Source organism: Dipodomys ordii, unplaced genomic scaffold (assembly GCF_000151885.1).
Source record: "Dipodomys ordii isolate 6190 unplaced genomic scaffold, Dord_2.0 Scaffold113, whole genome shotgun sequence".
Taxonomy (NCBI): Eukaryota; Metazoa; Chordata; class Mammalia; order Rodentia; family Heteromyidae; genus Dipodomys; species Dipodomys ordii.
In genome coordinates this window covers 1,222,243-1,245,948 of record NW_012267329.1, presented here as the reverse complement: position 1 = coordinate 1,245,948, position 23,706 = coordinate 1,222,243, and the positions used below count along the sequence as shown (strand labels likewise).

At 44.3% G+C, this 23,706-nt stretch overlaps 1 protein-coding gene across 1 annotated transcript in view; it reads left to right on the top strand.

The window, feature by feature from the left end:
* Positions 1-23,706, top strand: part of Mical2 (microtubule associated monooxygenase, calponin and LIM domain containing 2) — a 130,836-nt gene that overhangs the window by 11,318 nt on the left and 95,812 nt on the right. The window contains exon 2 of the mRNA XM_013028797.1: positions 11,534-11,620. The gene's annotated coding sequence lies outside the window, so the exon portion shown is untranslated. The remainder of the gene's footprint in view (positions 1-11,533; positions 11,621-23,706) is intronic.

Here is a 23,706-nt window from a genome sequence, read left to right as displayed (position 1 = left end):
ATGAAAGGTGTGATGTTGGTCAAGATACATTGTACTTATAAACTGACATGTTGAATGGTAACCCCCTTTGTACAACTACTTAAAGATAATGTAATTTTTCAAAAAGAAAAAAAGTAAAAAGAGGATGTAAATATGGCCAAGTGGTATAGTACCTGCCTCTCAGGTACAGGGCCCTGAGTTCAAACTGCAAGAAAAAAAAAAAGCCACTGATTGTAAGAGGCACTTACAACTCATATACTGCCATTTAAACAACGATGACATATTTTGCTAACACTTAAGTTTTATTTATAGTAACTCAATTTTTTTTAGGTCTTAGGTTTTATGTCATAGTACTCTTGCATACGCACACAAAACAAACGAACTTGGTAGAGGCATTTCTAAAACTCTTTCACTGTCAGAATCCACTTCTGAAGTTCTTTTTTTTTTGACTCAGGGATGAGTCAGTGTCAACATTCATTTTCTTCTGACGTGTCACTCACTATCTTTTGGCCAGATGGAGGGTGTCATTCTCATCTCTGTTGTCTTTGGGACTTTTTTTTTCTGGGCTGCAGACACCAGTTCTTTTAAGTTTTAATGCTGCCTTCTAGATTTTACCAAGTGCCAATGAAGGTTTTGTGTCATCAGGATTCATAATGGTCCTGAAATGAAGTGGTGTGGCTCCAGATGTCTGGCTAACTGCCAGGTTCCCATAAAACCACCTTATCTGTGCTGTAGCTGCTTCTGAAAGAGATGGTAAAATGTGGGGTGGGAGTTATAAGGTACATTCTGCTGCAGGCATTCCTTTAGTGAAATCACTGAGGGAAAAGTGTACCATCTAGTCTGGGAGATAGGACAATCTGCTGCTCACTTGTGAGTCCCTTCCCAGACTCACAGCAGGCTATGGTTTTAAATGTTTGTCTTTCCTGGGGCTCCTCTCTACACCTGCTCCAGTGACCCCTACCTTTTTAGTCAGTGAAGGTAGTGCCCATGGTATGACCTCAGTGGAGCCAGCAGCCCTCACCTCCCTGGTTAAGGACATTCTACTCCTCTTCAGCAGCCTGAGATTTGCCAGCTTTGTGGGCAGCTGCACCACCCCTGATTCTGGGATGTTGCTGCTGACCAGATCTGCTTAGCAATGTTCTATTGCCAGGCTGCTTCTCCCCTGTTCTAAGCTCATGTGACTTTAGAAATTAAACACAGGGCCTCCTCTTCTGTTCCCACCTGATTCAGAGCAGTCATGCTTGTTACATTTTGACATGCTTTGAGACACAGTCTCTTTCTCCTTGTGGTTCAGGATAGCCTTGAACTAGCCAGACTCCTTCCCCCCACCCAAGTCCTGGGATGACAGGCACAGTACATTTCCACTTGTTAAATTGAGCACAGCCCAGATCTGCTGAGTCCTTTCAGGCTTCTATGTAACAGGGTCAGGGGATGTTCAACAGCACTCCCTTGTATCACTGACAAATTGCTGACCAGGAAAGACCTGGCTTCAGGGGACATCACACTTCAGTCATTTAGGGAAAACTGATTCCAGATGCTTCTTGCCTGGTCTTCCTCCTTTTCCTTCTCTGACCTAGGACAAGATGCCATCTGGAAGCAGCCCAATACACCACATCTATATTCACACACTGTCTGCCATCAAGTATTCCATGTAAGAAAGAAATGCTTTCTAAGTTCCCAGTGGACTTCAGGACTGCCCCCGGGACTTCCCCACTGTGCTGCAGAGTCACATTGCAGTTTAGCATTCCTTCTGCAAATATTTTCAGTGTGCAGGGACACAGTTTTCTTGGCCCTTAGGTCCTTAAGTCAATGAGAGCATCAAAACATCCTTTGTAAACAAAACCACATGGGAGCTCCTCTCCAATCGCAGTGCTCTTTTGTTATCAGCATTGGCTCTTTAGTTCCTTTCCTTTCCCTTCACCCTTCTCCCCTCCCCAGTGGTTAGAATTGCAAATTGCCACTTCCTCAATCTCAGGTCTAGAGCCTTCCTCTTCTCTATGCCCTTGGAAGTCGGTTTGCTTAGAGTCTCCAGCACCAACTTCCTCTTCTCAGTCTCATAAATTTAACAGGAAATAGTTGTTTTTCCTCCACACTTCCTGTGTCTTGGTCACTAACCCAGTCCACCACAGCTGTGGGAATTAGGGAATTGGGTTAGTCCTGATTTCCATAGACAGACACTTCCTTCTTCTTTTGGAAGAAGAAATTCTCAGTGATACCAGACTACTTTAGCCATTGGAGTCAACCCAACCTTCATACCCCACAGGCACTCTGATCTCAGGATCCATGCCACTAGTAGGTCCCCAGTTCATGGTAGGGCCTCATGCCTCAGTCCTTAGGGTGCCTAGGTAGGTTTCCCTTGTGAAATGCTTTTCTCTCGCTGTGCAGAGATGCTTCCTCTCCCTACCCTAGGTCCTATTCTTCTTTAAAAGATCAAAGAGACCATAGAGAGGTGTGTATGGTCTGCTCTCAGTTATAGGAAACGAATCTTATTTCTGCTTGCTAAGAACAGGTTGGTTACCTGTTGAGTGAGACATACTGGGTCAGGGGTTAGGCCCACAGAGGGCTCTGGGCCTCTGGATTTGGGAACCCAGTAAATATCTTTCCTTAAGTCAATTAGAATCTGGAAATCATTGTGGTTGGTTAATTTACAATTGATATGGCATGTAGGAAGAGTATGACGCCCTTGCCTGAGACAGGGATCAGTCATTTCCTGTTCTCCTGGGCTCAGCTCCTCCTGACCTTGTAGGGGGAGGGGGAGAAGGCCATCCCTATAGCCTGGCATAGGCCCTGCATGTGGAGGGTCTGCAGGACACGGCCCCTTCATCCTGCTTGACTCCCGTCTCTCCAAAGCATAGTAGAAAGTAGACATTTCCCTCCCATTTGTTGTCATTTTGGTTTACTAGTGCTCTGCAGGCATGCCTGAGCCTCTAGTGATTGTTTTCTGCTGTTAATCACCTGAAATCTAGATTGTGGTTTCTTCCTCTGATGGACTGGGAGAACCTTGCCCTTTCCTAGACCCTCAGCACTTCTCCACCACCTGCTATACCCAGGGTACAGCAGGGGGATTAGGTTAGAAAGGGTCCAACAGTCCCTTCCAACAGCTGGAAGGCAGCTTCCATTTGGGTGTGTCAATAACTATGCTCTAAGCAGGCTCTGGAGAGAGAGAGAGAGAAAAAAAAAAAAGCAGGGTGTGGAGGAAGCTGGTGCAGGTAGTGACCTGATTACAAAGGTGGCTTGTTTACCCTAGGACATTAATTGTGAAACATATATGAAGTTCTGTGTGCTCTATACCTTATGGGGATCAGGCTCAGCCTTTCTTCCCAGAGAGTTTACAGTACCACTGGGAACACAAGACCTCTGTGTGTAAGCAAACAGAGTTGCTGGAGACTTGGGAACAGATCAGCTAGGTCACAGGAATTTCATGACTAATGTCCATATGACTGGAAGAGATGGTGGGTGTATTTTCTATGTCTTAGAAAGCTTCAGGGGTTGTTGCCTGATGTAGATCCTGAAGGGCAAACTGCAGATGAATAAGCATGGGCTTATGTGCTGTGTATGGCTGAGGTGGCAGTGCATTTGTACATGGCCCTGTTTTGTCCAATCTACTTGGTAAGTTTGTCATGAGAATTAAATGAAAAGAAACTTAGAACCACTCAGAACAGCATCTAGTCATTGAACGGTCAGAAAAGGTTGTTGTGCCTATTATTGTTGTTATTATTATTTAGAAGCATCCTCTGAACCAAAATAAAGCATGATCACTGCAGAGAGGGAACAGCTGGGAGCAAGCTGGCAATCAGGTCTCCCTAGTATATCTGTAACTCTTCCACAGACTTGTGCTTTGTATTCAAGATGCCAAAAGAAGTGGATTCTTAGTTCTAGCCACACATTCTTATCTAACACTCCCCTAATCCCAGCATAATGAAAAACATCTGATATTTCTCTCCCTTTCCTTTTGAAGAAATTAGAGTTTGAACCCACCTTTACTAGGCAGGTGCTCTTTCTACTGAGCCCCAGATGTCTGGGGTTTCCAAGAGAATTTTATAGTTTGCTAGATTTGTACATTTGTATTTCATTTGCAACATTTGTACATTTGTATTTCATGTCTTCACAATCATCCTATGGCTTATTAACAATAAATCTCCATTTATCAATCCTTCCACAGAGTTAAGTGCCCAAAGACTGGTCTGGAGTCTCTGACCATACCCTCAGAGCATCTCATTCTGTCTCTTTCTTGGGGAGAGTAGTAAAGGGTCTGTGTGACCTGCAGACCTTGATGCAATTTTGCCTTTTGATCTCTGCCTCCCTCTTCCTAACTCTCTCCCTCTATACCCACCCACCACTGCCACATGACCTGTCTCTTCTAAACAAAGCACAGGTTGGTAGCTTGGGCTCAGGGCTGAATGCAGAATGGAGCCCTCAGAGAACATCATTGCAGTTCTCAGCATTTGTTGTCACTACTGGACTTGTGACCTGGGAGACTGTGATTGGAAAAGGATAGGGCAGGAATGAACCCAAGATTCACTAGGAGGAGGGACAGGTCAGAGAGGTAGGACAGAGGAGTCTAGGAGCTAAAGCAGTAATGAGGGGGAGGGGCTTTTACCCTGGGAGACAAACAGGATGTTGAGATGTTGATTCTGCTAGTTAAGGTGGCACTAAATTCAGGACTCTGAGTATAAACACAGACTTACAAACTCAGTTAACATATCAATGTCCACAGAAACCTAAAACAGAAGAATGTTCTCTGTCTAGCACAGATCAGCAAAAGATAATTGGGACCTTCCACCTTGTCCACACAGGAGAAGCTCTCCGAAGTTCAGAAGAACAGGAACCCCTTCGTGACACCAGGAGCTTGAGTCCTCCAGCCTTATTTGTGCCTGTGCCCTCTTTTCCCTTCTGGCAGCCTTCAATGCTGGAATTGGGGGCTGTTAATGCCTATACACAGCATTTTAGATTGCCAGAGCTCAAGCTAGAATCTGAGCCTAGAACAGTATAGACAGGGAATCAGCAAACTGTGGTTTATAAGGTGGCTCTCAACCTGGTATAGAGAGACATAGGATTTGGAGCCTTTATGTGCCTGTGCTTTTTGATACCCCCATGACTGTGGATGAGTATAGAACTGCCCCTAAGAGAATGATTCAGGCCACGCATGTCTCTCAGGTGGGTCCCCCTTTCTCAGCCTCCAACCTTGCCAATCTCATTGCTGGCTTCAGCCCCATCTCCTGCAGCATCCTGCAGGATGCTCTTTGCTTTGGCTCTGAAGTGTTTTTTTTTTCCCCCTCCTTCTCCATCCTCCTCCTCTCTGAGGCTTAGATCCAGTTCTGCCTACTTCTGAAAGGCTTTCCTACATGTGCTCCACCCAAGCTGGCTCCTTTCTCCATCTGCCTCCTGGTGGGAGCCAACAGCCTCCAGAGTGTTCTTTCTTCTCCCTCTGCTTCCTGGGAAAAAGCAAGTGATGTATTTTGAGCATCTATCTTGCATTAGAATGCCAGGAAGAGGCTGGCATTGGGGCCTTTCTGGTCCATGTACATATTCCAACTCTGCTGCTTCTGAGCACTGTGACTTTTGGTAGATACTTTAGTTTCCCTGAGTCTCCATTTCCTCACCTGAAAGTGAAGATGTGGTACTTATCTCACAAGCAAATTGGGAGAATGTGATGAAACAATATGAAATGATCCACACAAAGTGCTTTGCACATAATGTCAGGCTTATAGGAAATGCTTGACATATGGCATCTTTTGTTATTTTAGTTAATTCTCATTCTAGTTATATAAGTAGACATCATTCCCCAAAGGGAAGTACCTAAGCTCAGAGCTGACTCTACTTGTCCAAGGTCTCACAGTGGACAGGCAGCCAGGTTCTAGCTGAGCCCAGAGTGCCCTTCCTTCTACTGCCGGTGCTTCCCGAGTTTTTGTCTCCATTTTACATGTGTTTTTTTTTTTTTGTTGTTGTTGTTCTCTTCATCTCTTCAAAGTACCAGCCAGAGTCTGCAGCAAATACTGTAGAAGAATCTTTCCTGGATGGCCTAAGGGAAGCCAAGTTGGGGTGGGGGTGGGAGGTCAGGAAATGGGACCCTGGGAATTTCATATTTCCTCTCAGATTTCTGGCTGGTCTCTTTATCCCAGACCCCCTGTGTGTGTACTGTAGACCCCTGTGTCCCCACACTGTGCTATGAGGGCTGAGCTGAGCTGAGCTGCATGGTACTTACTACCTTTTACCTAGCCAATGGGAGTGAATGTATTAGGCCCTAAGGGACTATCACCAGTTCTTTTTTATTTTTAAGATGGAGAATAATAAGAGTGTGGGGAAGCAAGGGAAATACCTGTCTGGAAAATTCCTGTGACTATACAAAGGTGCTAAAAAAAAAAAAAAAAACATAAAACAAGCCTGGGCCATATGTGTCTTGTGGGAGTCAGCAGAGGAGGCCTCTGACTTTATTGACCTTCCCCACACCCACAGGTACACCTCAGATCCTGCCAAGCATTGCTCTTGCCATTATGGTGGTTGGGAGGATTTTCATATCATTCCAGATTATGGCTTCCAGTTTAGTTCTCCAGCAAATTTTGGAGGCTACTACTTCTACTCAGGTTGTGTGCATCACCTGCAGATGGTACCTTTGTCAGGAAAAACTGTCCTTCACTAGTTGTCTGGGTTATGTCTGTGTAGCCCTTGGTGGTGGGCCTTCTTAGAACCTGGGAGGCACATGGCTATGTGTGCTTGGATCAGTTCATGGCTGATGCACTAGAGAGGTGGAGGTTGGTAGAGTTGGATTCTTAGTTTTCTTCTCAGGTCAGTGAAGGGTTTTTTTGTTGTTTGTTTGTTTCCCTAAGCCATTTAAAAATAAATTTGGACCCAGGCACACACCTGTGGCTCACACCTGTAATCCTAGCTACTCCGGAGGCTGAAACCTTAAAGATCACAATTTAAAAGCTAGCCCCAGCAGCGAAGTCCATGAGACTCCAGCTCAAAAATAACTAGTAAAAAGGCTGGAGGTGTGGTTCACATGATAAAGTGCCAGAAGAACAAGTGAAATACTCTGAATTCAAGCCTCAGTAACAACAATAAAAAAAATCTGGGACTGGAGGCATGGCTCAGTGGTAGAGTACCTGCCTAGCCAACATGAGTACCTCAAATTCCAGTACTTCGCAAAACACCACCACCACCACCACAACCACCACCCCACCCACCTACCCACACACAAAATCTGAAGATAATGCTTCTTTCCTAAGGGAAATTAAGAGGGTTTATCAGAAGGGTGCTGTTCTGGAAGGTGGCAGGCAAAGATAATTTTGTTAGCACAGTATGAAGTGTGAGGTTATAGTCTCTGTCTGTTAAGTCAAAATCTTTTGGGACAGGTAACAGTAAAGACAGCAAAACAAACCTCCCTCAGGATTCTGGCAGTCACTGATAAATACTTGTCTCATAAAAATCATACTGGAGCTCTTAAGATGAGGGAACTGTGCTCAGAGATGCACAGGATGTTGCCTATCCTGTCCAATTTTCTCTGGAAAGATACCCTTTTTCTGATAGTTGGTAAGGAACAAGGAGCAGCTAGACATCATCCTTTTTGGGGTGACAGCTAGGACCTTCAGGAATTAGAGTGAGGTGAGTACAATGGGTAGAAGGGACATGAAATGATAGTGGTGGGATCTGAGGGAGTTAGTTATTGATCTCTCTGAGCCTCAGCTACTTCACCTGGAAAATGGGCCAGATTATCTCTACTCTTCAGGGTGTGCTGAAGGGTAAGTAAGGTCATAGGAATGCAAGAGTCTCACCCTCAGGGTGCAGTACATTTAAGTGCTCTAGCAAGGCAACTGTCTTCCCCTTCCTCTTTCCCTCTTTTTTTCCATTCTTCCTCTAAAATGAGTAGCTAATTGGATTTTTTTCTGCACTACTTTGAGGTCGATGAAAGTTCCAACTTCTTCTCTCTCCTTTTCCCCTTTTTTTAATGATCTTGGCAAAGGGGCCTAGTTTGAGATAGGGACCCAAGCAGGGATGGCAGGACTGGACTGCTTATTCTGGGTTCCAGCAACTTCCTCTGCCAGGGTGGTGGTCCAAACTGCAGTAGTTTCCCTATCATGACTACTTGCAGACACCTTCACTTATTTGCTTTGCCACCATGGCGGCTTGGGTCTTACTAAAGGTAGACAGCTGGTTTTTCTTCCTGAGCAGATTTGGTAGTGATAAGGCAGCCATCTGTTCAGTGCTGTTGTTAGTCAGGATTCTGGGTTTCAAGGGCCAGGAGCCAAACTTGTATGAGTTTGTGCAAAAGTGAATTTCAGGGGAGGCTCAGAGTCATAGGAAGCACTGAAAAACCCAATCCCAGGAAAAGAATGAGTGATCTCCAGCCTTCCTGGACCAAAGGCCTCTGTCCTGTGGTCCACAGCTGCAGGCAGCTGACCCCACACAGCACTCTGCCTGACCCAGAAGAACTTTTCTAGGACTTTCCAGGTTGGAGTGCATGCATACCCTTTGTACCAGTGAATGTGGCCAAGCAGTAAAGAGCCTCTGAGGAACTTCCCTTGAGGCCTGCACCCCTCTCTAGCTGGGGGGTGAGAAATGGGGTGGGATCTGTCATTGAAAGAAAGAATATTAACTCACCTTTATCCAGAGCTTACTTTGTGTCAGCCATTATTATGTCATTTACCTGCTTAACCCATTTAATTTTCATAATTGACCCAATTTTACACACCAGGAAACTGAAGCAGAGAGAGGTTAAGTTCTTTGAGGTAACTTTGCTAGAAGGAGCTCAGACAGAGGACTGAGAATGTGCATTGGGCAAAAAGTCCTTTATGGCATTATATTATTTAATCTTCAGGATGGTCTTATAGAGTGAATACCAACTTGTTTTCATTTTTAGACAAAAATCTGAGGCTGACAGGGCCAGCCAACTACTGTAATGTGAAAGAAATCAGACCTTGATTTCAGGTTCTGAGTTGTGAACTATTTTACTGGGAAGCCTGTGTTCAGATACTTCTCTTGCTCAGGTAGAAGCTATCTGGAGGTGAATTTGCAGGCTCTGCTCAGCCCCTAGGCCTTTGTCTTGTATTTGGAGAGTCTAGTCATAGAAACCAACTGAGTATGTGCATGAGTTTCGTGCTTTGAGCTGCCCTCAGTATGTTTCTCACTAACTCATACCAAATGGTTCCTGAATAAGCTCACAGTAATCCATTCATTTATTCATTTATTAAATACTTATTGACTGCCTAGGGAATGCCAAATCCTGCTTATTTGATATGAGTCACTCAGGGAAGACCTTGTCTCTAGGAAGCTAGGCTTGAAGAATGTCAGAAAAGAAGGTACTACACTTTCTTCTCTCAGGCCTCTCATGGTCTTTTGGAAACCATGAGGCAATGTAGAGCACAGTAAACCATTTCTGTTCCACCTCATATGAAGTCTACATGGCAATAGACACCTCCCTCTTGGCAGGGAATTGTTATAATGGCATTCCTGGGGGAGACAGTATTTCTTCATTCTGATTGAGGACAAAGGGAGGCATTGTGTCAGGGAATAAGCATAGGCCTGGACTCAGGCTGGCTCCCCTTTGAGTCCCAGGACTGCTATGGCTAGTGCTAATTGAGCTTTAGGACCTGCACTTGACTGTGCCATATCTCCATTTCCTCCTCAGTGCTGTGATAGTATACTGCCGCCTAGTACTGCTGGGAGAAAGGACTGGGGCCACACATGCTAACCACTGGTGCATAGCCCAGTACATGGATTATTTCTTTCTGGCCTTACAATCAATAACTAGTTTTGTAGGTGCCTGTATAAGTCAAGGTCTGTGGAGAGGTCATCAGTTATCTTAAGCTTCTCATTATATAGATGAGGAGGCCCCTCAAGGTGCTGAGTTTCTGGTGTTTTCTGAATAAATATGTTACAGGTGTGCAAAGCATGTTTGGCTGTTGGTCAGACAAAGGATGTGCATTGGTTGGTCCTTTGAGTGTCTGGATCACAGTGTGCTCAGTCCTCTGTGGAAATCTGCCCCATGATCAAGCCCTGATAGTGTGGCCTACCTTCATCTCACCATAGGGACAATGCAAGCAGAAGCTTTAAAAGCCCATTGTGGAGCTGTAGGTGATTTCCTGGTTTCTCAGACTCTGGTTAGACTGACAGTAGAGTTCAGCATCAGAAAATCCAGCTCTCAGGGCTGGGAAGGTGGCTCAGTGGTAGAGCGCTTGCCTTGCATGCCTGAGGCCCTGGGTTCGATTCCTCAGCACCACATAAGCAAAAAGAAAAAAGCCGGAAGTAGTGCTGTGGCTCAAGTGGTAGAGCGCTAGCTTTGAGCTGAAGAGCTGAGGCCCAGAGTTCAGGCCCCACGACTGGACCCCCCCCCAAAAAAAAAGCAAAGAAAAGAAAATCCAGCTCTCTTACCTACTGCTCCTGGAAACTTCCCTTGAGAAGCAGGGCAGACACTTTGAAGATTTCATCCTGTCTGATTTGTGGCATGAAGCAGCTGCACAGAGTCTACAACTCAGGCTGATAAAATGTAGCAGAGGCAGGCCAGCCTGTTTGTCAGCTAGCACAGGCTCTCAGGGCTGTGGGCATGGTAATAGGGATGATGCTGGGCAGGATTGAAGCTTCTAAGCAGGTGACTGCTCTGAGAGCTTGCCAGCCTCTCAGTGTGAGCGGACCATCCCAGCTGTGTTAGACATTCAAGTCTAGGACACCTCAGCTTGGACAGAAGGACCCTGAGAGCTGTGTCAACCAGGTCTGTGCTAAAATCCTACCATGCCAGGGGGCCTTGATAAGTGGCATCTATTCTCCAAGCCTCCTTCTCATGTCTATGAGGAGACACTGAGGTAAAGCATGCCTAGTCTATTGGAGTTGCCTCTATATGTGGCCAGTCTTAGTAGATAGCAAGGTCTTCCCCATTTATGATCTGAGCATTCTGGACAGCAAGTCAATCCCACCTCAAGCACTGTAAACACGGTTGTTGTGTGCTAGAGAAAACACATGTGTTTGTATACACAAGAGTAAAATATGGATGCTTTCCTGGAGAATGAAAATAACAAACAGGTATAAAGTCATTTTCTGCAGCAGCAATAGGGAATAAACAAAAAATGTGGGTGGCCACTGAAAGCCAAAATAATTTGTTTAGCAAACAGCTAAGACCAGATGGCCAATCCTATAACTTCTTACTTTATTTAGCATTTTGGACTTTTCCACCTCAGGCACTGTGACAGATTATACATTGGTGACTCATTAACATATTTTATACCAGTTTGACTTACTTTCATTCTGTCTCAAACTTAGAAATCCTGGTACTTATTGTTATTTTTCCTAGAGCAAAGTCTTAGTGTAGAGCTCAGTTGGCAGCAGACAATAGAATTGGTTTTGCAGTGATTCTTTACTTTGCAAAACCTGGGACACCCAGAGGGATTTCCTGTCCATTTCCTCTTGCTGGGTAAAGTCTATGAGATAAAGTGGCACAAAACAATTCATTTTGGAAACCTAGCCATGATCAGAGCCCTCTGCAACCTCTTGGAGAAGAGAAAATAAGGGATTGTAATGAAGGATAACAGAACTGACATTAACTGTTGGGCTTCTGTTTTAATAGGAACATGGCAACCTATGCGGACTGTGTCCTGGAGGGAGAAGACTGTAGCCTGTGTGATGCCTGAGAATCAAGCGAGTAAGTCACATGGTAGGTCTCTTTCATACCTAGGAGTAGCTCATCATGAGTACCCCATGTCAGAGGAGGTAGGATTGAGATTGACATTTACTTGGTGTGGGGTATGGGGCGAAGGCCCTGTTGGTAAGTGGCAGGACAGGATCTCTGTTCTTCATCCTTCAAGTGAGGCCACCAACTCAGCTCTTTAAATCCCCATCTGTCTCTGAGAATATTTCAACCTCTTGACTGTCCAGGTCTGTGCAAATAGGGGCCTGGCCAGGTGGCTTCTGTAGGGTGTGGCTTTACACACGACGATGTAATCAAGCCATTGTCAGCAGATGAAACCTGTTTACAACCTTTTTGTGACTCCTAAGCCCTTGGAGGCTTAGTGTCTAGAAGGCTGGTGCAGACAGAAATTGATGACTTATTTATGGTCTCCTTTGTTGACTATGGAAAGGCCTACCTGCTGTTCTCCCAGTTCCTCTCACTGTCCTGTTTGCTGTGTCCTCTGAAATGCTGCTAGAGACCCTCCTTAAGTTCGTCTAACAGTCCTGCTTCCTGGCCTTCAGCCTCTCCAGTCAGACCTCTAACTCTTTTCCCACTTGTCTACCCTAGTTCCCCTTCTCCTAGCTGGGAACAGTTTGCCATCTGCAGAACATACTGCTCCTGCCAAGAGGCTCCCATTGCCATGCTCCCATAATGCTTTGTGCTCTCATATATACCACTAGCAGAAGTAAGATATCTTCATGCACCATTTCACCCTGACCTTCTTGCCTGAGTTGGCAGCTCACTCTAGCCCTCAATTGTTCCTGTCATGTTGCAAATGGTCAATAGCTGTTTGTTTACTCAAGAAGTCATGGCTTTATTACCCTTGAAGCTTCATCACAGCAGTGCCTCATGGGAGCCTCACACCCTGGGATAGGCAGTTGTATAATCTCTCTTTGGTTTATGGACATGTGGACTGGGCTCTGAGCAGTCAGATAACTTGCCCACAGGCTGTTATTGGAGGCTGTTATCTGAGTAGGACTCAGATCATCTGTGTCTCAGGCTAGTCTGGTTTCTGTAATGTCAGACTTTGTAATTAAAGAGGTTATTTAGAGCAAGCCCCTCATTACCAAACAGGGAAACTGAGACCAGGCCTAAAGAGACTTTCTCAAGGTTGTAGAACTAACTGGAATCACCAGCCTTGGACTTCCTCTTCTCCTTCCTCTGCTTCCCTTCTATATACAGCAATCTAAAAACGTTTTGAGCTCCTAGCCTGCATTTTCTGGAAGGCAAAGAACTTACAGAATACCCCTCAGTTGGAGGGATAAAGAAATGTAACCTGTATGTTCTCCCCAGGAGCACCTTGGTCTATGAACTGGGTTAGCCTTGCAGGAGCTCTGTTTCATTGCAGGAGGGTGGATAAGTGTTTATTTCAAGAGGCCCAGGGATTAGGGGACCAGGCTAGATGGCAGTTGGAAGCATATCTGGACATCAATAGCCTGGTGGGTTCAGATCCCAAGTGGGAATAGAATAAAAAGGGAAAAGGCCTAGGGAAAAACTGCTCCGAATTTGATTCTTAGTGTCTGGCAGACTCAAGCACAGCTCAGCTTGATTAGTCTGCTAAATCTTAGAATTGCCACTTTTCCTGCAGAAATAGCATTCAGAATATGTCCTCAGAGAAGGGTTAGCAGTGACCAGTGAATTCAGTGTTGTCTGAAATGTATGTGGGGAGGGACACATATGTAGTTCTGACTGGCCACTCCTACTATGAGCAGATGAATTGTATTTTGTTTTGTTCTGTTGCTGATTTACCACATGTCAAGTGAATCTTGGTCCTCTCCTGGCTCATTCATTCAGTTGAGGCTTGACCCAGGGCCAGGTAAGCTCTAATGTGAATACCACCCCTTCTTGGAACTTCTTGGGCACCCAGACTGGAGACAGGGACTGTCAGCCCCATCTCCATTGGCAAGTTTAAACATACAATTTGCCCAAATTACAGAGAATGTGATGTTTGCCAAATAGGTACCTTAGATGGTTTCCCAGAACATACCAGATTATATACTTCTCTAGGGCAGGGAAAATGTGTCAGGTTCTATCATTATTGTTTATACCTCATGTTCACATTGTATCTTGCATTTTCTAAAGATGATTTAATCTTCACAATCAAGTGAGTCCAGCCCCATTTTCCAGATGAAGAATTTGCCTTAGACAGGCTGTAACCTGCCCAGGGTAATGTAGCTGTCTAAGGGCTGGGCTGGGATATTGCTCAGGCCTCCTACTTATCAGTGGTATCATCTTCCCTCTACTAAACTCTGACCTTATTTATGTAAATTCCTGAAAGGCCTGGGACATAAGAGAAGCGTGATACTCATTGAATGAGTGGACTTTGGCTAGTTTTTAGATTTTTTTGCCACTTAATTCATAAATGGATCCTCATTGGCAACAAAGGTTACTACCCTGTAAAGTGTTTGAGTTTCTTGCCGTGATAAAAACAACAACAACAAAACACAAAAAAAAACCTGGCCCACTCTCTTCTCAGCCTGTCTTACCCCAGGAACTGGGTCATATACCATAAATAATTAATTCCTTGAAGCTTCATCTCAGACCTACTTCCTTCTGAAGCTGAGATGATCTGCCAGACACTAATCTTTGAAAGGTCCCAACAGAAGCAGACCCTACTATTTATTATCAAAAACTTTCAGATGATGCCTTGAATTTCCCATGAATTTCTTAGCCTAAAGAGGCTAGATTTCCAGTAGGCTAACTTGATATACATATTTTCTAGTACTGGGGTTCAAATTCAAGGCTTCTAGATTGCTAGACAGGCAATCTACCTGTTTGAAATATGCCTCTGGCCCTAATTTGGTGCTTTTTTGTTTTGTTTTGCTGGTACTGGGGCTTGAACTCTGGGCCTGAGCTTCTTTTGCTCAAGGTAAGTGCTCTACCAGTTGAACCACAGCACCACTTCTGGCTTTTTTGAGTAGTTTATTGGAAATGAGAGTCTCATGGACTTCCCTGCCCAGGCTGGCTTTGAACAGAGATCCTCACATCTCAGCCTTGAGTAGCTAGGATTACAGATGTGAGCCACTGGTACCAGGCATAATTTGGTGGTTTTGAGCCTTTCCCTGACTAACCTTTTCTAGACCAGCAAGAATCACTATGGTTATCTATTTAGAGTCCTGAAGGGAAATGATCCTTACCAATCTTTAGATTTTCCAAGATTTTGTGGCAAGGGCTGGAGAAAGAGCAAATAAAACCACATGAAATGAGGTCCATGTGATGGGAGGGACAATAACCATAACATCTTCCAAGTCTACTCTTTCCCTAAGTGACACCAAGGTCATGTTTCTTAGAGTCTACAGTGGATCTGCTGGCCTCAGACTCCTGAGGTCAACAGAGATGAATGGAAAAAGCAGCAAGAGGAGTCCCAAAGACCCATGTGTTAGGGTTGACTGTTCAAAGGCTAGCCTGTGTGGTCTTTGGCAAGTCACAGAGCTACTCCTGTCAGAATTGCTTTATAAGGAAATAAGGAAGGCGTGGAGAACTGGGTAGCATCTCAAAGGAGCCTCCTATACTTTACTTGTTCTCAGGATCTACTCTCAGTTTGGTCTAGTGATTGGCACTGCTCGCTCCCTTCATCTCATGAGACCAGAGCTTGCTTCTGTCAGCACTTTTCTCCTGACCTGTTTAGCTCTACCACCTCTCTCTGCCCCACCCAGGGATAAGCCAGAGGATAGATAAGCATAGCCTGATGCTGGTTTCCTGCCAAGTAGTTAGGAAAACCTAACTTTGGAGGAACTTTGGAGCCCTAAGGAGAGATTGATTGGTACAAGAGGAGAGTAGGACTGAAGTGAGGGCTGAGATGCCTAAGATCTTGATACTCCAAGGTTCCTGGACTCTATTGAGTTATAAACCAGAGGGTAGAAAATACATTCTGAAGATAATGATCTTATGGTGGCTAGATTGTGGTGAGGGGTTGCCAGCCATCCTGGGCAGCAAAGGAGGCAGCGTTGGTAGAAATGTGCACAGTAACAGACAGCTAACTCAGAAGGGAAAGGGAAGGCTAAGGAAGGCAGAGTTGTCACTTAGACATAAATGCTAGAAAAAGTTTATGAGTTGTCTAATCTAGACTTCACAGTTGTGAGTAAAGAAACTGAAGTCCAGTCACCTTTACAATATAAACTGCTACGCAGAGATATGGTTGAAACGAACCCATAATACAAACTAGTGGCAGAAGCAAGAGGGAGGTTAACTCTCCTGATTCCCAACAAATGGTCTCCACCTATACCGTCTTGTTTTCTCTCGTGAGTTCAGCCACCATACCTTCCACATCTTAGACCCTGAGGTGTCAGCAGGGCCCCTACCTCCTGTTTATCAAGGCCTAATAAAACCATGGAGACTGAACTGCCTCTCTTGTGCAGTTGTCTGCTTTGTACTTAGTCCCTAACAATGTCCAGTCAGCATTATTCTGTGTGTCTTGGGTGAAAGGTCAATTCAAGACAGGAAATGAAGGAGATGATAGCCCAGCCTCAGCTGTAGTGGCCTCTTGTGGGTTTGGCATTCAGGTAACAACCAGCCAGCTTGGTTGCTAGCCAGGTCTTGTTCTAAGGGTAGTTACTAATCTCAGCCTTCACTATTCATTGCTCAGAGCCTGCAGTATTCCTTGCTCAGGAAAGTGTTCTTTGCGTTGAGGGCTGATTACCCCACTACTATTTGATGAAAAACACTCTTTTCTGGGAACTCCTTTTAATTCTACACTTTTTCCTGTACCTGAAAATTTTTGTGACAAACTTTTCCACTGGACAGATACAGGGTTGGCATATGTCACCTTGCCTGTCCCTCACAGCAGCCTTCTGAGATGAGGATATTTGTATAGAAGAGGAAGCGAAGGCAGATATGTAGATAGGTGGAGCTCAAAGTGTCTATCTCGAATCTTCCCTTGCCTCATACTTCACCTGGTACTTTAGTAGAGAGAAGAAAGGTGGAGGTGAAACCAGTCAGCCATGGATTGGGGCACCAGGACTTTATTATGGGTTTTTCCAGTGCTAGGCCTGGACTTGGTTCTTGGGATAAGAGTAAGAGGCCAAGAGCTCTTGGCCAGGCCTGTGTCAGGACGGGTATTTATACTCATAGCTATCTAAGCATTGTCATACAGAATCAGTGATCTGAAAGTACTGAGAAAGACCATAGCAAGGAGGTTCTGTGGAACTTGGGTATTGAAGAGTAACTAGAAGACTGTGAAGTAGAGAAAGGCAAAGGTTTTCCCAAAGAAAAGGTAGATGGCAAGAAAAGGTCTGATTTAGTATTTGGACATAAGGAGAGGTTGTTTGCGTATTTTCTTTTTTAGCTGAGACTGAAAAGAGTGGAATATTCAGTTGAAAGATTGGTTGGATAAAGTCAATTGTCAAGAGAATGAGCCAGAATTTTAAAATATATGTCAGGTCTTTAGAAAAAAAGATTGGAATTAGACTGGCCATAGGCCTTGCCAAACACTTGTTACCATGCAAGATTCATTGCAAGAAACATCACTAGAGACATGTAAAGACCCTGCAGATATGACTTCTCCAGGTAGTAGAGGTCCTACATGCTTGTGAGGAACTCATCATTTTCAGTTCATCTGTGTCTGTTTTCTACATTTTGTGTTAGCAGAGGAGGCGACTCTTGGTGGGACAAAGGGAGTGGGGTGGGAGGGGCCAGGCTAGCAGTTCATATTTAAAATGTCTTGGATTCCTCTAGCCAAATAGGCTGAGAGCAAACATCCTTATGAGTTCATGGGCAGACTGTATCTCCAGGGACTGTTTTGCATTCCAGACATGGCCACACATTCACTTGGTAGTGGCTGGAGTGTGGGGTGAGAAAGCTACTTTAAAAAAAAGAAAAGGTCAATAAAATATCTGATTTTAAGGTTGATAATTGTAAGGCAAAAGTATTCAGGAAGTAGATTATTTATCATGAAGGTGAACCAGATTTTTTTTTTAAATAATAGATCTTTAGAGTAGAGACATGATGACAAAAGAACCCTCTAGGAACTCTTGTCCACTGGGCATAGTTGATAATGGACACCTTACTGTGGTCTGCTCTAGGAAGTAACGTGGCAAATGGAACTTTGAGCCTGAACTGTTCCCCTTGAAAAGGAATAAACTAATAAACTGAAGAGTGATTTGGAGTCAGAGGCTGTTTTTTTTGGGGGGGGTCCGGTCGTGGGGCCTGAACTCTGGGCCTGGGTGCTGTCCCCCAGCTCTTCAGCTCAAGACTAGCGTTCTACCACTTGAGCCACAGTGCCACTTCTGGCTTTTTTCTTTTTCTTATGTGGTGCTGAGGAATCGAACCCAGGGCCTCAGGCATGCAAGGCAAGCACTCTACCACTGAGCCACCTTCCCAGCCCTGGCTGTTTGGTTTCTTACCAGCAGTCCACATTGTAACCTTTGTGCATTATATCTCTATGAGGAAAGAAAAAATTGTTTTTGAGGCAATGGCTATTTGTTTTATGGAATGATTTTCACTGCAGGAGTTCAAATACCAAGGAGAGACTCTAGCATCTTATTTCAGCCAACACAAATGGGTTATATTGGATGGTGGGAGACAGTTTCCACCATGGAAAATTCCTCATTTGGTCAGGTCACACTTTCACTTGTCCTTTCCCTTAGGAACTGCTGGATGTTGGAGATCAGGGTCATTTTGATTCATTGAATGGTCAAAGCACTTGCCTTAACCCCTGAGTATTTGTCACAGTATCTACTAGCTCAAGGCATGTGGCCTATCACCCAGCATCCTGAAACCTCTGCCCCTCTCATACAGTTTACATTGCTCTCAGCTTCCAGCTTTAAAGCCATTAGCAAGCACGGAAATGCTAGAGGACTTTCAAACCCCAGTGCTTGGCACCCAGTCCTAGAAAGTAAAATAGTTTTATTAAGGCAGTGGTCTCCTCCAAACTCAAGCCAGCAGTGATGTGTGTTTTCCAGATAGATTCTATACCATCTAATCAGAGAGCTATTAGCTATTAGCTCTCTGATTGGCCCTGGTAAAGTAAAAAGGATATCTCAGAGCTAGCTCACCCTGCCAGTGTCTGATCTGCTTGCTCTCCTGACACCTCAGAACAGACTCTGGGAATGGCTAAGCTGTGTTCATTTTGCCTGGCACATGCTTGACAGAATGTATGAATTATAATGAACATATGAATTAATGAATAAGCAAGCAGTAGGTAAATCCTTTCTGCCTTCTGGTAGAAGTAGGCAATAAGTGAACAGGTGAAGGCTGTTTTCTGTGTGCTATCCAGGATCTGGCATGCATTCAGAAAAGACCCCTTTGGTCCTTGGAGCAAAGAGAGTTATGTGATAAGTAACCTTTGATCCACATCACTTCAAGAAAAAGAGTTCTATGTTCAGGGCTTAGAACACACATCAATAGCAGTTAACAAGCTGCTGGGAGTGCTGGCCCTGGAGACAGCAGGGTAGAGTCCATTCTGGTGGCTGCTGCTGTTTATTCATTGGACTAAATGTCCCCCGTCTGGACACTTCTGCCAAGAACCTGCCCATGGAGCCTTTGCTTTGCCGTGCTCCTTTCTGTAACATTAGAGTCCTTGCATTTAAATCCTAATCCTGAATTCTCAAGTATGTGGGCATATTGATAGGCTTTGAACAGCCCATTTGTCCTTTCTGAGTCAGGCAGGGCTCACCTGTCTGTGCAGGTGGACACACCTGCTTGTAAAGGCTGAATACTGTTTACAAGCTCTTATGTGAGGACTACAGGGGCAGCATGGCCAGCAGGACTGTTGGCTGACCAAATGCTTCCTGGAAGGAACAAACACTTCCCATTTATACCAAGGCCGGCCAGCTGCTAGAGAATGTGTTATTTACATCATTAATAATGTTGGTAACAATATAAACAGCAAAGCTATGTAATTGTGTATCAAGAAATTATTCCTAAAATGAAAGGGCTGTAATTCAAAGTTAAAATCTTAGAAGTGAAAGTAGTCCTGTCCCTTCTAAGAAGGAGTTTTATTGGTAATACATATTTGTTCATTCAACAAACATGAACTTACTACCTACTGGCAGCAGATAGAACATGGGTACTGGGGTTGTGCACACAAAATTTGATAACTCATCAATAGATGAGTTAGTTCCAAAAAAAGGACATAGAACAAAATGTTGAGTTATTTGAATTAGATTCATTGGTTATATCAACAGAATACTCAGAGGTAAATGCTCTAGGGAATAGAAAGAAACAAGATATCAGTTAGCTTTTTCTTTAAGAAGTTTATGTATTAGTTGTCCAGATGAGATTAGTGCTTGGGGCTAAATGAAATACTGGTGGCATGGTCAATACTGTGTGTGCAAGGGAAACCATCCTAAGAACTCCATAGAGTACAGTGTGGGAAAAGAGATGAAGGAAAGGTGAGGCAAAGCTTCAAAGAAGAACCATGCTGCTAAGAACATCATTAATAATGATGCCTAGTCAGGCATCATTTTGTTTTATCCTTGAGGGACCCAGTGGGTCAGGTCTATTATTATCCCCATTTTATGGATGAGAAAACTGAGGTTTGAAGATGTTAGGTAACTCATCTCACACGCCTAGTAAGTAGTAGGTTAGGCTTTGCAATCAGTCTTACTGACTCCAGGATCCAGGATCCAAACTGGGACTTGTGATATTCTACTACCTTGAAAGTTTCAGTAATAAAGCCAGCAGGGTTTTGAGCCAGATGGGCATTCCAGACCAGCAGAGGAAAGCAAGGATGAGTGTGAAGGAGTTCAGTGTCAGGAAACTTATTTGGATCTGTAAGTTTGGAGGACCAGGAACTGGGGGAGGGATGAAGGGAAGAGGATGGAAGGGTAGATGAGGGCTAGACACAGAGGTGGATTTTGTTTTGCTCTACTGAGATGTTTGAGCCTCATCCTGTGGAGCATCGGGGAGCTGCTGAGGGATCTGAAACAGAAATAGGATATCAGGACATGAATCTTGTGTTTCTGATAGAATTCAGGCAACAGATTGGGGATGAGGTTAGAGTGTTGATGGGAGGTGAATCTGGAGTCAGGAAAGCCATTGACGAAGGCACTTTGAGAATTACAGTGAGCAGATGGAGACCTCTAGGAAGGACAAGAGGCAGTGGGTGAGACCACTGAGGAAATGGGTGGAGTGATTGAGGTGAGCCTATTGAGACAGGAAATGGGCTCTTTACGGTGAGGAAAAGACCATGAACATGAATTCCAAGCATGTGATGAGAACGTTGTTCATGGAGGTTGGAGCTGCATGGGGGGTCAGGTATGGTGAAGGATCACAGGCAAAGTTTTTCAGGGATAGCCAGGGAAATGTTTTTGTTGCAGTTGATATGTGGCCTGGAATGCAGCAGAGAGATGTGCATTGGAGCTGTAGACTTTGAGTACAGACATTGCTGTACTGTAGGAGGGCTGAAGTCCTATAAGGCAAAGGTCAGGGGCTCCACTTTCATGTGAGGAAGAGAGGACTCTGCAAAAGCCTGAAAACTCAAATAGACACCAGGCAAGATAAAGACTGGTAAATGGCAATGGGATTTAAGAACAGTGAGTGGTGACATAGACCTGATGAATGGCTGGCGCGTGCGCGCACGTGTGTTTGTGTGTGTGTGTGTGTGTGTGTGTGTGTGTGTGTGTGTAAACTAGAAGTAACCTTGTCTTTTCTAGCAAAAGCAAATAGATCTAATAGGTTGAATTTGGACACAATTTAGGGAGTTATAATTTACAAATCAGAAAATAAAGACATATAGGGCAATGACTTCTTTGGGGGAGAACTGAAAAATAGAATCAAGTGGTACAGTTCTTCAAAATGAGGTTTCTTTGGAAGACAGACCATGGCCTTTGTGCCATGAGCGGTTCTGGGTGGGATGTGTCTGCAGTCACTCTAGGCTCCTAGGTTCAGTGCTGTATAAACAATGAGCATGCAAGTGCAAGAAATCCATTTATAAACTCACTTTTAGATGACTCTTTCCCTCTTTCCCAGGGCCTCTCCCTAGCATCAGACTAAATCCATAGGTGCAAGTTCCAGAGATACAGTGGTAATAGGTAGACTCAGCGGAAAGGATGCTTCTAGTAGTCCTACCTTTGCAGATGCTGAAGGCTGGTTACAGAGAAAATGAGTCACTCCTCTCTCTCCACATAGAACTGCAACAGTCTCTGCCTAGATTTTGTCTTGGGCTACCTGGAGCCCAGGTATGGAGTTAATCATTCCAGGTATGAGCTGAGGATGCCATGGAGCCTGACATGACAAGAAGTTCCTCTACTTGATTTTCAGAGACTCTGCTGTTCATGACTTGTTCCAGGGGGAGCTTAGTGCCTCAGAGATCCACCTTCTTCCTGCCATAATACCTGAATTTTCATAGCCTCAGGAGACAAGTACTTAGGGGTATTGATGAAACCAAGGAAACTAGCTCATTTTTCCCAGTCTCCTGCTTTATACCAAATAGAAGATTTTTTTCAATAGGGTGGGTACCTACATAGAGGGGTGCATAGGCTTATTTCTAGGCTGCCAAGCAACTTTTCCAGGATATTGAGTTCCTAATGGAAAGTAAAACATACAATGACAGAAGTAGTTATTGTTATAAGTTAGCCTACAACAGCACTAGTGTGAGAGATTGATCCTATTTCTGATTGAAGGGGATGCCTTATGATGACATAGGCCAAGTTAACATTCCCACCACTAATGGCTACTGTGCTTATTAGGTGACATTTGCAGCCACTCTCAGTGACTTTGGTATGACAAGTTTATTTCTCACATGTATTCTAGTCATATAGGTCTTTGTTCCAAGTGAGCATCCAGGGAAAGTGGCTCCTTCCCACGTGTGGCTCTGCCATCTTTCTTGTGAATCTCAGGACTTCTGTGCTCTAGAGGAAGGGAGGATCAGGGAGAGTCATGATGTAAGAGGTCCTTATAGGTCTGTCTTTGAAGTGACAGAAGTCCCTCCTGCTCTGTTCTGTGTCCTAGAATGTAATCACCTGGGCTCACACAGCTGTAAGGAAGGGTCCTCAGGAAAGGAGCAATTAGGCTAGACCTTAGCTCACCTTTACTGCTGGAAGGTTACCTCTCAACTGAGTGTTTATTAGTGTATTGGCTGCTGTGTTCCTTTAACATTGCATTGAGGTATGCTTACCACAGATCCTGGCATTTGGGGACAAATTAAGGAAGGGTGGGAGAATCATGAATATAAGGTATACACCAGAGGCTGTGTTCCTGTTTTGGTATAAAAAGCAGTCCTTGTACATGGTTGGCTTCACCCACTTCACTTTGTGTGGAAGCAGTATGGAATAAAGATGTCTCTGAAGAGCCTCTCAGGCTATGGGACCTCCAGTCATAGGATTCCCACACTGACCCTATGACCTTGGACAAATTGCAGACTTGTCTAAATTCTCTGGAAAATACAGATGCCACTAGTTAGTATCTCACAGTGGTTTGTTAAAATAATGAATGACCTTAATACATATAAAGCTGTTAATACATTGCCTGAGACTTCATAGATGGTCATTAAATGTCAATAAATATGTTCCCAAAGATTGAATGTTCATTCCATTAGCACATGTTAATGGAGAGGAGGCCTTGTGCTAGGAACTAGAAATATGGAAGCACAGAATAACTGACTAATCCAAGTCAATACAGGGTGCTGTGGGAACTCTGTGAGAGAGGTCAACCCATGTGGGAAAGAGGTATGGGAGGAGAGGAGTCCATGAGGACTAGGAGTTACTCTCATGTCCTTGTGGTATACAGAAAAGTAGCAGGCATAGTACATTGTTTTGTAAATGGGGAAGCTCCTTAGCACAACAGGATATTCCTTATGAATCAGAAAGTCAATGCCCCATTTGTTAGGAAATGGAAAGACTTGGAAAAAATTATATTAAGTGAAGTAAACCAGACCCAAAGAAACATAGGTCCCGTGGTTTCCCTTATTTGCAATAACTAGTATATGTCTGAGACAAGCAGAAAAGGTCAAATGAACCCTAAGATAAGGACACAAGTGGCATTTTCTTTCTTGCTATTGTTTTTAACTTTTGTTGTTTTGTATGTCCCTCCCTCACGGTATAACCCCTGTTTTCACTGTATTTGATGTTGGTATAATTTGGGAAGGAGAAGGGAAAAAACATTGTTTTGTGTGTGTGTGTGTGTGTGTGTGT